The 12348-nt window shown below is 35.7% G+C and overlaps 1 long non-coding RNA gene across 1 annotated transcript; it reads right to left on the bottom strand.

The window, feature by feature from the left end:
- Positions 1–9107: 9107 nt before the first annotated feature.
- Positions 9108–11778, bottom strand: LOC112789280 (uncharacterized). The gene is made up of 2 exons (XR_003196224.3): positions 11353–11778; positions 9108–9464 (listed from the first exon to the last, which is right to left on the bottom strand). It is a non-coding gene; the product is annotated as an uncharacterized lncRNA (long non-coding RNA).
- Positions 11779–12348: the final 570 nt, after the last annotated feature.

Genomic DNA, 12348 nt, shown 5'->3' with positions numbered 1-12348 from the left:
AGAATTTCATCCCATGTTTTGTTAATTTCAATTTTTAGCTAATTTCTTCCCCTTTTGGCATCAAGGGGCACCTGCAAAGAATTGTCATCGGAAACAAAATATTCAAAATATGTCCAAAATGTCAAGAGTGTAGCACAGAGTCATAGGTTCAGCAGTATCTAAACAGACAAATACAGTATCAAATTGAGCCTAAACATGCCAATATCAAATATTAAAAAAAAAAGATTAATCATCAGATAAGTTAAGATCAGATTCCTCAGCCCCTTCCTCACTAGCAACTCCCAGATCATCCTCAAGACTTTTTAGCGTCAAAATGACCCTGTCCTTGCATCTCATCCAAACTCTTTCATTCTCATAGGCTAGCTTGCGTGCCGCCTTATAGGATTGGACCATGAGCTTTGACATATTTGAAAATTCTGTGAGAATTTCTTTGATGGACGCGGTTGCTTTAGAGGACTCAGGCCGACTTTCATATTCACTATCCAAAGCCACAGATTTCTTGCCCTTGGTTTCTTTAACAGCTCCATCTCCTTTGATCATAGACATCTTGTTTTCTACAGCTTCATTCAGAAGATCAATTTTAAAATATTCAAAAATACTTGTTAAAAATATTTCATAGGGCAGATTCGCCTTTTTGGTGCTTTTAACTGACTCCCACATGTGTCTGATCATGAGATAACCAAAAGATATAGGAGTAGATGTAACAAGTGCAAATATGATGAGAGAGTCAGAGAATGTTACTCTATTATGAGAGCCACTTTAGGAGTCAAGATGTGGGTGATGATCCTGTGAAGCAGAGAGTTGGTGGGACCGAGGACTTTGTGGGTAGGAGTAGTGCCATCCAACCCAGAGAGATTCACACAAATATGTTGAAGAACAACCTTATAGGTGACGTCGATTTGTGAATCCCATTTTTCGGCCATATATGCTCTCGACCCTTTCTCTTTGTAGCCCAGAGCCGTCCCAATTATCCAGTATCAAGAGTGATGTGAACCCTCTTCACATATGAATAAATGGTGCCATCAATCAGTCGCATGTTGGCATAGAACTCACGAACTAAACCTGGGTAAACCGGTTTCTGGATGTGGAGCAATGGAGTCCATTGGAGAAGTTCAAAAAGAGGAGAAACATTTATCCCTTTGGTGGTGAGTGAGTCGAGATTGACGAGATAGGTGGCACAGAGATGACGTTTTTCCAGAACCTCCTTGTGGAATTCATAAGAAGCACAAGAGTTGAACCTGGCCGAATCATAGTGAGAATGTGGTTTGTTGAATTTGTTCTTGAAATCCAAGGACTCCAGGTTTGCTGGTTCCTTGGTGTTGTGCAGTACGAATCCTTTGGTTTTCTGAGTACTCCTTCCGGGTGTGGCTTTCTTCGGTAGAGATGGTGGTGGTGATGGAATTGGTGAGGTGTGTGATTCTTCCTCTTCTTCTTCAATGCTTGGTTCCTTGTTCTTTCCACTTTTCCTCCTTCCAGAGGATTTTTGGGCAATCACTTTGCACCTCATGGACTCGGGTTGCTTGGTGGGAGGTGAGGGAGAGGATGATGAAGTTGAATGAATGTGTGTGAGTGTGAGTTTGAGGTGTGGTAGGTTTTTGGGAGAATAGATGTCGTTCACTCTTCCTTGGTGCGGTTTTCTTTTTCATGATAATGAAAATGAAAAAGTGGAGAGGGAGAAGATGAAGAGAACCGAATTGAGTGAGGGAAAGAGGGGGTTAAGGGCGCATTAAATGTGGAGTGAAGAGAGAATTTGAGGGAGTTAAATGACCATTGATGGGCGGTTATTAACCAGGGAAGTTTCTCCTTTATTTGAAATAAACTGAAAAGTGGTTTTCTAGAATCAAGAGATTAGATGAAAGAGAAAGATTTGATTTGACAATAACCACTTCCAACAAGATTTGATGAGATAACAAAAAGATATTGTGATTTACTCAAAGAGAAACTAACAAAACGGTCAGGGAAGGGTCAAAGGAATTTGATGGGGCCCATAAGAATTTATTTCTGCACTGTCTCCCCCTTGATCATAGCACTCTCAACATAACCTTATTTTTATCTCCTCCATTCCTACGAGACAAAACTGAGCAGAATCAGAATTTTCACAAGTTATCAGTAGAGCTTAAATCAATCATTCCCAAGCTTTTTCTTAAAGAGCAGAATTTGTCTTCATAGAGGGGTTTTGTAAAAATGTCAGCAAGTTGGTCTTCAGATTTTACAAATTGAATATCAATAGTACCCTTTTGCACACGTTCTCTAATGAAATGATATTTAATTTCAATGTGCTTGGTTCTTTAGTGCAGAACAGAATTTTTTGAAATGTTTATAGCACTCATATTATCACAAAATAAGGGTATACTATTGATCTTTAATTTGTAATCTTTCAACTGCGTTTTTAACCAAATTAATTGAGAACAGCATACAGATGCAGAAATATATTCAGCTTCAGCTATGGATAGGGCCACGGTTGCTTGTTTTTTGCTTGACCACATGTTGAGTGATCTCCCAAGGAAGCAACACATGCCGGATGTGCTCCTTCTATCCACCCTATCTCCCGCATAATCTGCATCACAAAACCCAACTGCACAAAAATCATCAGATCTTGGATACCATAAGCCATAATCACTAGTTCCCTTAATATATCTAATGATGCGCTTAACGGTTGAAAGATGGAATTCTTTTGGGTGAGATTGAAATCTTGAGCACACACCCACACTTTGAATAATATCTGGTCTAGAGAAGGTTAGATACATGAGTGAACCAATCATTCCTCTATACCTTGTCTCATCCACATCTTCCCCATTATCATCCTTTTCAAGTTTAGTGTTAGGATGCATTGGTGTTCCCATTGGTTTAGAATTTTCTAGGCCAAATTTCTTGATTAGTTCTAGTGCATATTTTTCTTGGTGAATAAAAGTACTACTAGGAGTTTGTTTAATTTGGAGGCCAAGAAAGAAAGTTAGCTCTCCCATTAAACTCATTTCAAACTCACTAGTCATTAGTTTTCCAAACTCTTCACACAAGGACTCATTGGCCGATCCAAACACAATGTCATTCACATAAACTTGAACTAGGAGAATATCATCATTAGATGCTTTAATAAATAAAGTAGTATCTGTGGTACCCCTTTGAAATTAATTTTTCAACAAAAAGGCACTAAGCCTTTCATACCAAGCTCTTGGAGCTTGTCTAAGACCATAGAGGGCCTTAGAGAGTTTGAAAACATGGTTTGGAAATTCTTTGTCTTCAAAACTGAGGGGTTGTGCCACAAAGACTTCTCTATCAATAAAGCTATTAAGGAAAGCATATTTTACATCCATTTGAAACATTTTAAAACCCTTATGGGCAGCATAGGCAAGAAGCAACCTAATTGCTTCCATTCTAGCTACCGGAGCAAAAGACTCATCAAAATCTATACCCTCTTCTTTGATCGTAACCTTGGGCCACTAATCTAGCCTTGTTACAAACAACTTGTCCATCCTCACCAAGTTTATTTTTAAAAATCCACTTAGTACCCGTTACCTTCTTACCATCCGGATAAGGTACTAGTGTCCAAACTTCATTCTTGTCGAATTGAGTAAGCTCTTCTTACATGGCTTTGACCCATGATGGATCTTCAAGAGCTTGTTTCACATTGTTGGGCTCCATTTGTGATAAGAGTGCAAAATTGCTTGGTTCGGATTGCCTTTTGGTTGAGGATCTTGTTGTTACACCTTGAGAGGGATCACCAATGATAAGTCATGAGGATAACCCCTCATGGACTTTCATTCTCTAGGCTTCCCGAGTGGTGTTGAACTTTGATGAGCTTCTGTGGGTCTCACTGTTTCAGTTTCTCGTGCTGGCTCAGGAGATAAAATGGAAATATCTCTTCCAATCTGACGAGACAAAACTGGACTGGCAGATTCTTCATTTTAAGCAGACTTGGGATTTTCACCACTAATTTCCTTGACAACTTCTTCACAATCTGTGTCATCATCTATCACAGTACTGGGAATTGAATTAGAATCACAAAAAGTTACATTTATGGATTCCTCTATGGTCCTATGTTCTTTGAGATAAATCCTATAGGCCTTGCTAGTAGTGGAATATCCAACAAACATTTCCTCATATGATTTTGGATCAAATTTACCAATATTTTTTTGTTGTTTAGCACAAAACATTTGCATCCAAAAACATGAAAATACTTAAGATTTGGAGGAGTTCCTTTCCATAGCTCATAAGGAGTTTTCTTTAACCATTTTCTAATAATGGTCCTATTTAAAATGTAACATACTGTATTTACAGCTTCAGCCCTTAGGAATTTTGGAACCTCATTTTCACATAACATAGCCCTAGTCATCTCTTGAAGGCTTCTATTCCTTCTTTCAACAACCCCATTTTGTTGAGGTGTTCTAGGGCATGAAAAATTATGAGCAATTCCAAAGTCATCACAGAATTTTTCAAAGTCTTGGTTTTCAAATTCTTTTCCGTGATCACTTCTCAAATGGGCCACTTTTAAATCTTTCTCATTTTGAATTTTCTTGCAAAGGGTTGAGAAAGCATGAAAAGCATCATTTTTATGAGCAAGAAAAAGTACCCAACCAAATCTAGAGTAATCATCTACCACCACTAAACCATAGTGTTTACCTCCTAAACTTTGAGTTTTTGTTGGACCAAAAAGATCAATGTGTAATATCTCCAATGGCCTTTTGGTTGAAATTCCATCTTTTGGTTTAAAAGAAGATTTTACTTGTTTGCCTAATTGACAAGCATCACAAGTAAGATCTTTATCAAATTTGATATTTGGAATTTCTCTCACCAAATTTTTCTTGACTAGCTTAGAAATTTGATACATGCTAGCATGCCCCAACTTTCTATGCCATAACCATTTTTCAGATTCAAGAGAAGTAAAACATGTTACGTTTTGTTCTTTCAAGTCCTCAAGAGTCAATCCATACACATTATTGCATCTTTTAGCCTCAAATAAAATATCACCAGTTTTTTCACAAACAACCAAACACACAAACTTTCTAAAAATAACTTCATAAACCTAGATCACACAATTGACTTACACTAAGTAAATTATGTTTCAAACCATTTACAAGAAGAACATCATTTATACAAGATGAAAAGCTTTTACCGACTTTTCCAATGGCCACTATCTTTCCTTTTCCATCATCACCGAAAATGACAAGTCCTCTATCATACTCATCAAGCTTTATGAAGAAGGTTGTCTTTCCGGTCATGTGCATAGAGCATCCGATGTCCATGTACCACATATTTTCCTTCCGTTTGGATGCTAGGCACACCTACAAAACAAGCTTAAGTGACCTTAGGTATCCAAATCTTCTTGGATCCTTTCACGTTAAACCATCTCTTATGTCCTAGTCCATTATAATAAAAAACAACTTTGTAAACTTTATCACCAATCATCCTTTCACCAAAAAAACATTGAATGGAAAAGTGGCCACTTCGGTTGCATAGTCTACAAAACCTTGGAGTTGTTGTTTTGTTAAAGTGGGTTGGGTTATGAAACCTTGTGTCATTAGAAGATGAAGCTACATTTTCAGAAAAAGGTTTCACAACAGTTTTGAATTTTTTGTAAAACCCCAAGCCAGCTTTATCAAAAAGAGGTCTTTGACTGGCCAAAATTTGATTTAAGTTTTCAGAACTTTGTGTGAACTTGGCTAAGTTATTTTCAAGGTTTTTGACCTTTTTTAGCAACTCTTCATTTTCTTTGAAACAGTTTACATATGCAACAACAAAATGGTCACTTTCACAGCTTCTAAATTGGGCTTTTAACTGCTTATTCTCTTCAACAAGTTCACAAGTAGTTTCGGCCTCCCTTAATTTTTCTTTGAGAAAACTGTTTTCTGCTTTAAGGATGGTGATTTGTTGTTCAAAATCTTGGTTATCAAGCAAAAAACATCTTATTTTTTCAGAAAGGTGGTCTATCATAAGATGAAGATCTTTAGTGTTTGGATTATGAAAGACTACCTGTTCAATGTTATCTGCCATGAGACATGGTTGTGACTTGGTCTCGGATTCTTCATCACTGTCTGAGTTATTTTCCAAGTCCTCCCATGATGCCATCAGCCCCTTTTTCTTTTTTCCTTTTGGTTTCTCTTCTTTCTTCAACTTAGGACAATCTGACTTGAAGTGTCCGATTTCTTTACAGTTGTAGCATGTAACCTTGCTGAGATCCTTTCTTTGTTTTCTAAAGCTGCTTCCTTTGCTTCTCTCCTTGGATTTCATCATTTTTCAAAATTTTTTGGCAAACAACACAATCTCATTTTCAGAAGAATTATCACTGGATTCATCTTCCAAGGGGTTAGTCACAGATGAAAAAACAATTCATTTCTTTTTTTAATCTTTTTTCAAATAAGTATTTTCAAAAGCAAGTAAGTTTCCTCTCAAATCATCATATGTCATGGAATCTAGACCACTGCTCTCGAAAATGATTAATGCTTTTGTTTTCCACTCTTTAGTGAGACATCTCAACACTCTTCTCACAAGCACAGAATCAGAATGCGTTATTCCCATAGCATCCAAGCCAACAATGATGATGTTGAAACGTTCAAATAGTTCATCAATAGATTCTCCTTCCTTCATTACAAACATTTTATACTCTCTGTTCAACATATCTATCCGAGTCTTCTTCACAATGGTGGTTCCTTCATGAGTGATTTGAAGTTTGTCCCAGATTTTCTTTGCTGTTGTGCATCGTGATATCTGTCGGTATTCCTCAAAGCTGATAGCACAGTTGAGCAGATTGATAGCCTTGGCATTGAGCTCCACCTTCTTTCTGTCCTCTTCGGTCCAGGTTGCTTTAGGTTTGAGAGAGATTACTCCTTCTGCGCTTGTGATGGTTAGGAATTGGGGACCCTCCAGAATGATCTTCCAAAGTCTGTAGTCTACTACTTGCACAAAAATCTTCATCCTCTCCTTCCAATAGGTATAGTTTTTTCCATTGAAAAGAGGAGGTTTGTTGCTTGACTGTCCTTCTGTAAGGTTGTAGGACACCAAATTTGAGCCACTGCTTGCTGCCATCTAGATCTTTTCTTCAAGCTGCAAAGCTTGATCTCTTTGAGACCAAGCTCTGATACCAATTGATGCTTTCAGTGGCTAAGAGAAGGGGAGGTTGAATCTTAGCCCCTTTTTCACTTCAGAACACTTGCTTGTCCTTGAAACAACTTCGGGAGATTTTTGTCTCGTCCCTAGCCACGATACTTTTCTTTTTGTCTCGTCACTTGACACGAGATATTTTTCGGTTTTATCTCCTTGCTGGCCGAGATCTTCTCTACCATTTTTGGTATGGAGAAGCCAAGATCTCATCACCAAATCTTACCACAAGTGAATGAGAATCTTAGCCACAACATACTTTTTGTTTGCTTTTTCTTGCCATAATTGTGATGGTCTTTAGGCGTGCTTCATCCTCTCTTCGGTGTCTAGTCATGGCTTCCATGGTTTACTGGGTAATGACCGAATAAAGAAGAAAGAGATGAGAGAGAGGAAAGATAAATTGTGAACAATAATTAATGAAGCAAAGAAAGAGAATAAAGGTGAATTGATTTTTCACTCCCTTTGTTGAGCAACGTGTAGCTTAATGATGTCCATCAAATCAAAGACCAACTCTCTCTCATATTTCCAATGCATGTATTAACTTCACTTTAATGAAATTTGAATTCCATTAGAAATGGATTCCGTTGGAAGCTTAAAACATATGTAAAAGAATGGGTTTTATCAAGTTAAAGAAATACATTGTGCCCCATCTTATTTTAGTTTCGGACCAGCCTCTTTGTTGGGCTTTTAATTTTGGTTTTCTGGCCCAAATTACCACATATTGCTTCAGCCAAAATGATTAATATAATTTTATTCCAAGGCTGAGCTATAAATAACACATTTGGGCTTGCCAATTTTCTTTCCTTTCGGCCCAAATCATACCTGCACAACAAAATTAATTAATTATCATATGTGAATCAAAATTAAATTATTAATTTTGTTGTTTAATAATGTTTGATCATCATCATTTTAATATTAGAGTTTTCCAAACTCATCAGATTGATTGATAGTATTCGAGATTTTTTTATAAGGAGATTGAAAAGAAAGTGTTATAAGAAGGTTTTGGTTATATTTCTCTATTATTTAAATTTAATGGTAAAACAACATTAAACAACTCGTTTAAAGCATTTTGAGATGGACATAGGACGTTTAAAATGTTGCCAAATTAAAATTTGACCCAAATATTAGAAAATCGTACTTCACCCTTTGGAAAAAATTGATGGTAATAAAGAGATTTCAATAAACAATTGGAAAAAATTGTATTATATCCTTAATGGGATAGGTAACTTGATTAATTTTTAGATTTTATCCAAATTCGTTGTTGGTAAGGATGATGGTTGTTGAATTGTAGAACTGAAGGATTTGGTTAATCTGACTGGATCATTATCTATTTTTTAAGAATGGGAAACGTTTAGAATTTTGAAGAAGTCCAGGAGGTTGATTTGAGGAGCTTCTTATTGTTCAAATAAACTTTGTGAGCTTTCTCAAAATTCAAGAGGTTTTCCATTCTTAAATTACATAAATGATCTAGTCAGATCAATCAGATCCTTCAGCTCTATAATCTTACAACCATGATCCTTACTAACAACGAATTTGGATAAAGTTTGCAGACTAGTCAGGTTACTTATCCCATGAGGCATAGAATCCAATTGTCCAATAATGTCAAAAAATAAGAGGTGTCAAACTGGTGAGTTTTCCAATCTTTTTGGACAACCCATCTAGCTTAAAACAATTCTTTAACCTTAGAGTTTGCAAACTAGAAAAACCATCAATTGAATAAGATATCGAAGCAACTCGAAGTTCCCAAAGGAATTAGGCAGTTTTGAAATACGACTTCTACTGAAATTTAACGCCCTCAAGTGCTTAAGTCTCAAGAAAAGATCACGCAAGACTTGATCAACACCCAGGTGTGAGTAACGAACAGGATTTCTAGATCTTGAAATCTTTCCAAGGATTCAAAACCAACATGTTTGATGCTTTTAGCATCTATGGACAAATGCTTAACATCGTTGGGGACACTATCAAAGACTCTGGTTGATTTTAGACAGAAAAGTGCAAAAAGAACCCACAGCTGGAAGGAACAACAACTTGATCAGATAGCAATAAATCAAACACTTAATTTTCCACCTGTCTAAAAAAAGAGGTAAATAGGCCTTGAGCTTCCCACAAAGAAATTAATTCTTGTTTGAAAAATTCACAACCAAGACAAAAAAGAACAACCAAAAATAAAAGGAAGAAGATCAACATATTCAGTGGTGCTTCTTTTAGAGTGAATTGCAAACGAAGGAGAGGATGCCGAAGGAAAAACATCCTTGTCTAGATTAATTTGATGATGTTCGAGCTGATCCCCTTTAGGACATTGGAGGGTCCCTGATTTCTGCTTTAATTTCACAGCCTTTTTCCTTCTCGCTGCCATGGTATGTCTGACTCTGTTAAAGAAGTTGGTGGTAGGAGAAGCAGTTGCACAAGCAAAGGCACAAGTCAAATTGGTCATCGAATTATTCTAGTTACTAGTTTAATCGATTCAACTGTGGTTCAATAAAAAAAACTGTTTTATAATAAAATATAAATAAATACACTAAAATATAATATTAAATTTCAAAATATCATCTAAATTAGAAGAACTACACAACCACAACATTATAATCTCATCCAAATACAAATTCAAGAGTGAAACAATAAAAGAAACAATCAATCATGAAATGCCAACATCAATAGATTGACAACCAAAAAAATTCACAACAGGTTTCAAGGTCCTGGTTTCGTACACTTACTGCAAACTTAAAAGTTAAAACAGTGCAGTTTGTGTCTTTTTGTTTGTTTTACAAATCAATCCTTTCATTATCTATCACTTAATTTAATGTAAATGATATTCTTATTGCTAGCAACAATGCATAATATTTATTCTCTTATTAAAAATTTAAATGCTGTGTTTCCTCTTAAGAATTTAGGCACGTTTAATTGTTTTTATCTGGAACTATTAACCAAATCTGGGACGGATTCCTCTAAATGGACCCACTCTTTTAATGTTAAAATAACACTGTCAACAACCTATTTATTTCTGCTTATTACCAATTTAACCAAACGAATGAGTTTACCTGTGGTCCATGTTTCTTGTGTCTGGTCTTTAATCAAGGTTAATTTCTTATTTCTTAGTAGTTGAATAATAACAATACAGTACTACTACGTAAAATGAATTAAGAAATGAATGGTGTAAACATTTAGAATGGATAAAAACAAAAAAAATTTGTTAGATAATATAAACCAAGCACATCTGATTATCTTCCATTTATCAATAATTCTGGAGGATTAAAAAATGCTACAATTTGTCAACACATAGAACATCGTAGAAGTGTTTTGGAAGTTGTAGTCAAACATGAGTTGCAATTTAGATGAAAGACTAATCCATCTCCGAAGAAGCTAAGAAGGCCAGTCTCCTCCCATTGGTCCATCGTGGTTATTGTGAAAAACATTTTTTCTAAGTGATGGAGAAGATTAACTACAAGCTACTATACGAAAATTTCCCCTTTTTTTTCAGAGTATATATATCATACGATTATAATAGGTATTTATCAAAATTCACTATTAAAATTAATTATTAATATAAAATATAATTAAAATATAAATATATATTAAAGATAATTAAATAATACATGTATTTAACCGAACCGATCATTAAACCGGTCAAGTGACCGGTTTAATAGTTTAATGGTCTAACCGAGATCGAACCGTGGTTAGACCGGTTTAGTTAAATATACAATAAAATTATTAAAAATTTAATATATAATTTTAAATATTCAAATAAAATAATAACATAAATAATAATCAGCATAAATAATTTTAAATGTTACAAATTTTTAATAAACTCTCAAATTCTAATAAAATAATCAGCATAAATACCCTAATTAAATCCTAACAATCTAAATCCAAATTCAAATACAGACAAGCCAGAGAATTCCAAAGCATCAGAAAATTTAGTCACTCAATCACAAAAAATTAAAATTCAGATGCACTCACAATTCACATTCACTCAATCTAAATTCAGCAAATCACACCACCAATAACCCTAACTAAGAAAAAAACAGAAAAAAATTGCAACCCAATCATTAGAAAACAACAACTCAATAATCACAGTAACTCAATCAATAAAATAAACAAAATGAACAAACATAAACTGAAGCAAACATAGATTTCAGCAGTGCATACTCATAATCCTAAACATTTTCGGTTCCAAAATCTTACAAAAACAGAAATTCAGAATCATAAAACTCGGAGACAGGCGAAATAGAGACAAATGAGGTTGTAACAAAACCCAACTGTCGGCGAAGGAGGAACGGGGAGACAGAGACAGAGTCGGGGGAGGAATGGCGAGACAGAGACTAAGACGAGGGAGGAATGAAACTCAACTGCCGAGGAGGGTAGAACGGCGAGACAGAGACGAGGATGGGATTCAAACTGACAGATCCTCGATCTGCAAGTCCACGACCACCACGACGACGTAGAGAAGAGTAGAAGACGGCCACAAGCCTTGACATGCAAGTCCAGAGGCGACGGCGTGGAGGAGAAAAGGATCGACGGACAAGGGCTCTGATCTGACACTCTGTCTGTCACTGATGCGCGGCGATAGCACCTTTTAGCTGACGAGAAGAGTTTGGCGGTTGAGGCGGTGGCTGCTGCTTGTGGTGGCTGAGAGAGCGAGAGAGGGGTTGTGGGTTAGCCGTTAGGGTTTGTCTGAGGGAGGGGATCTGAGGGAGGCAAGTAGGCAACCTTTTATATGCTGAATTTATTTTATTTTTTAATTAAAATTTTAAAACCCATTAAAAAACCGTCCGATTTCACCGGTTTACCGTCGATTTGACCGATTTTTTGCCGGTTTTTTGCCAAACGGTTTCTGACCTTATTCAGACCGATTAGGTGACTAGTTCTCGATTTTTTGGTTGAACCGGCCGGTCCGATTCGATTTTCAGAACCATAATAAATATATTAATGATTAATTTTAATAATTAATTTTAGTATCTAAATAATATTTTTAATATCCACATTACATCTAAATTTTTTTAAATTTTATTTTAATGTGAAATCCTTGTGTATCGATTTTTTTAATACAACGGCAGAAGGAAAAAAAAGAAGCTAGCATATATTATTTAAGCCATTTAGCATTTAGGTCTTTATAATGTTTACATTATAGTGCAATAAATATATAGTGTAACATATATATAGAATTTATTCCCCCTAAATATAGAGTCTTGAATGCAAGCACAAATTATATATGGAAAAGTATAGGTAATCAACAACTTTTTTGAACATGAACAA

Source organism: Arachis hypogaea, chromosome 3, assembly GCF_003086295.3.
Source record: "Arachis hypogaea cultivar Tifrunner chromosome 3, arahy.Tifrunner.gnm2.J5K5, whole genome shotgun sequence".
Lineage (NCBI taxonomy): Eukaryota > Viridiplantae > Streptophyta > Magnoliopsida > Fabales > Fabaceae > Arachis > Arachis hypogaea.
The sequence above is the reverse complement of the archived record's forward strand: the minus strand, read 5'-3'. Positions and strand labels throughout refer to the sequence as shown.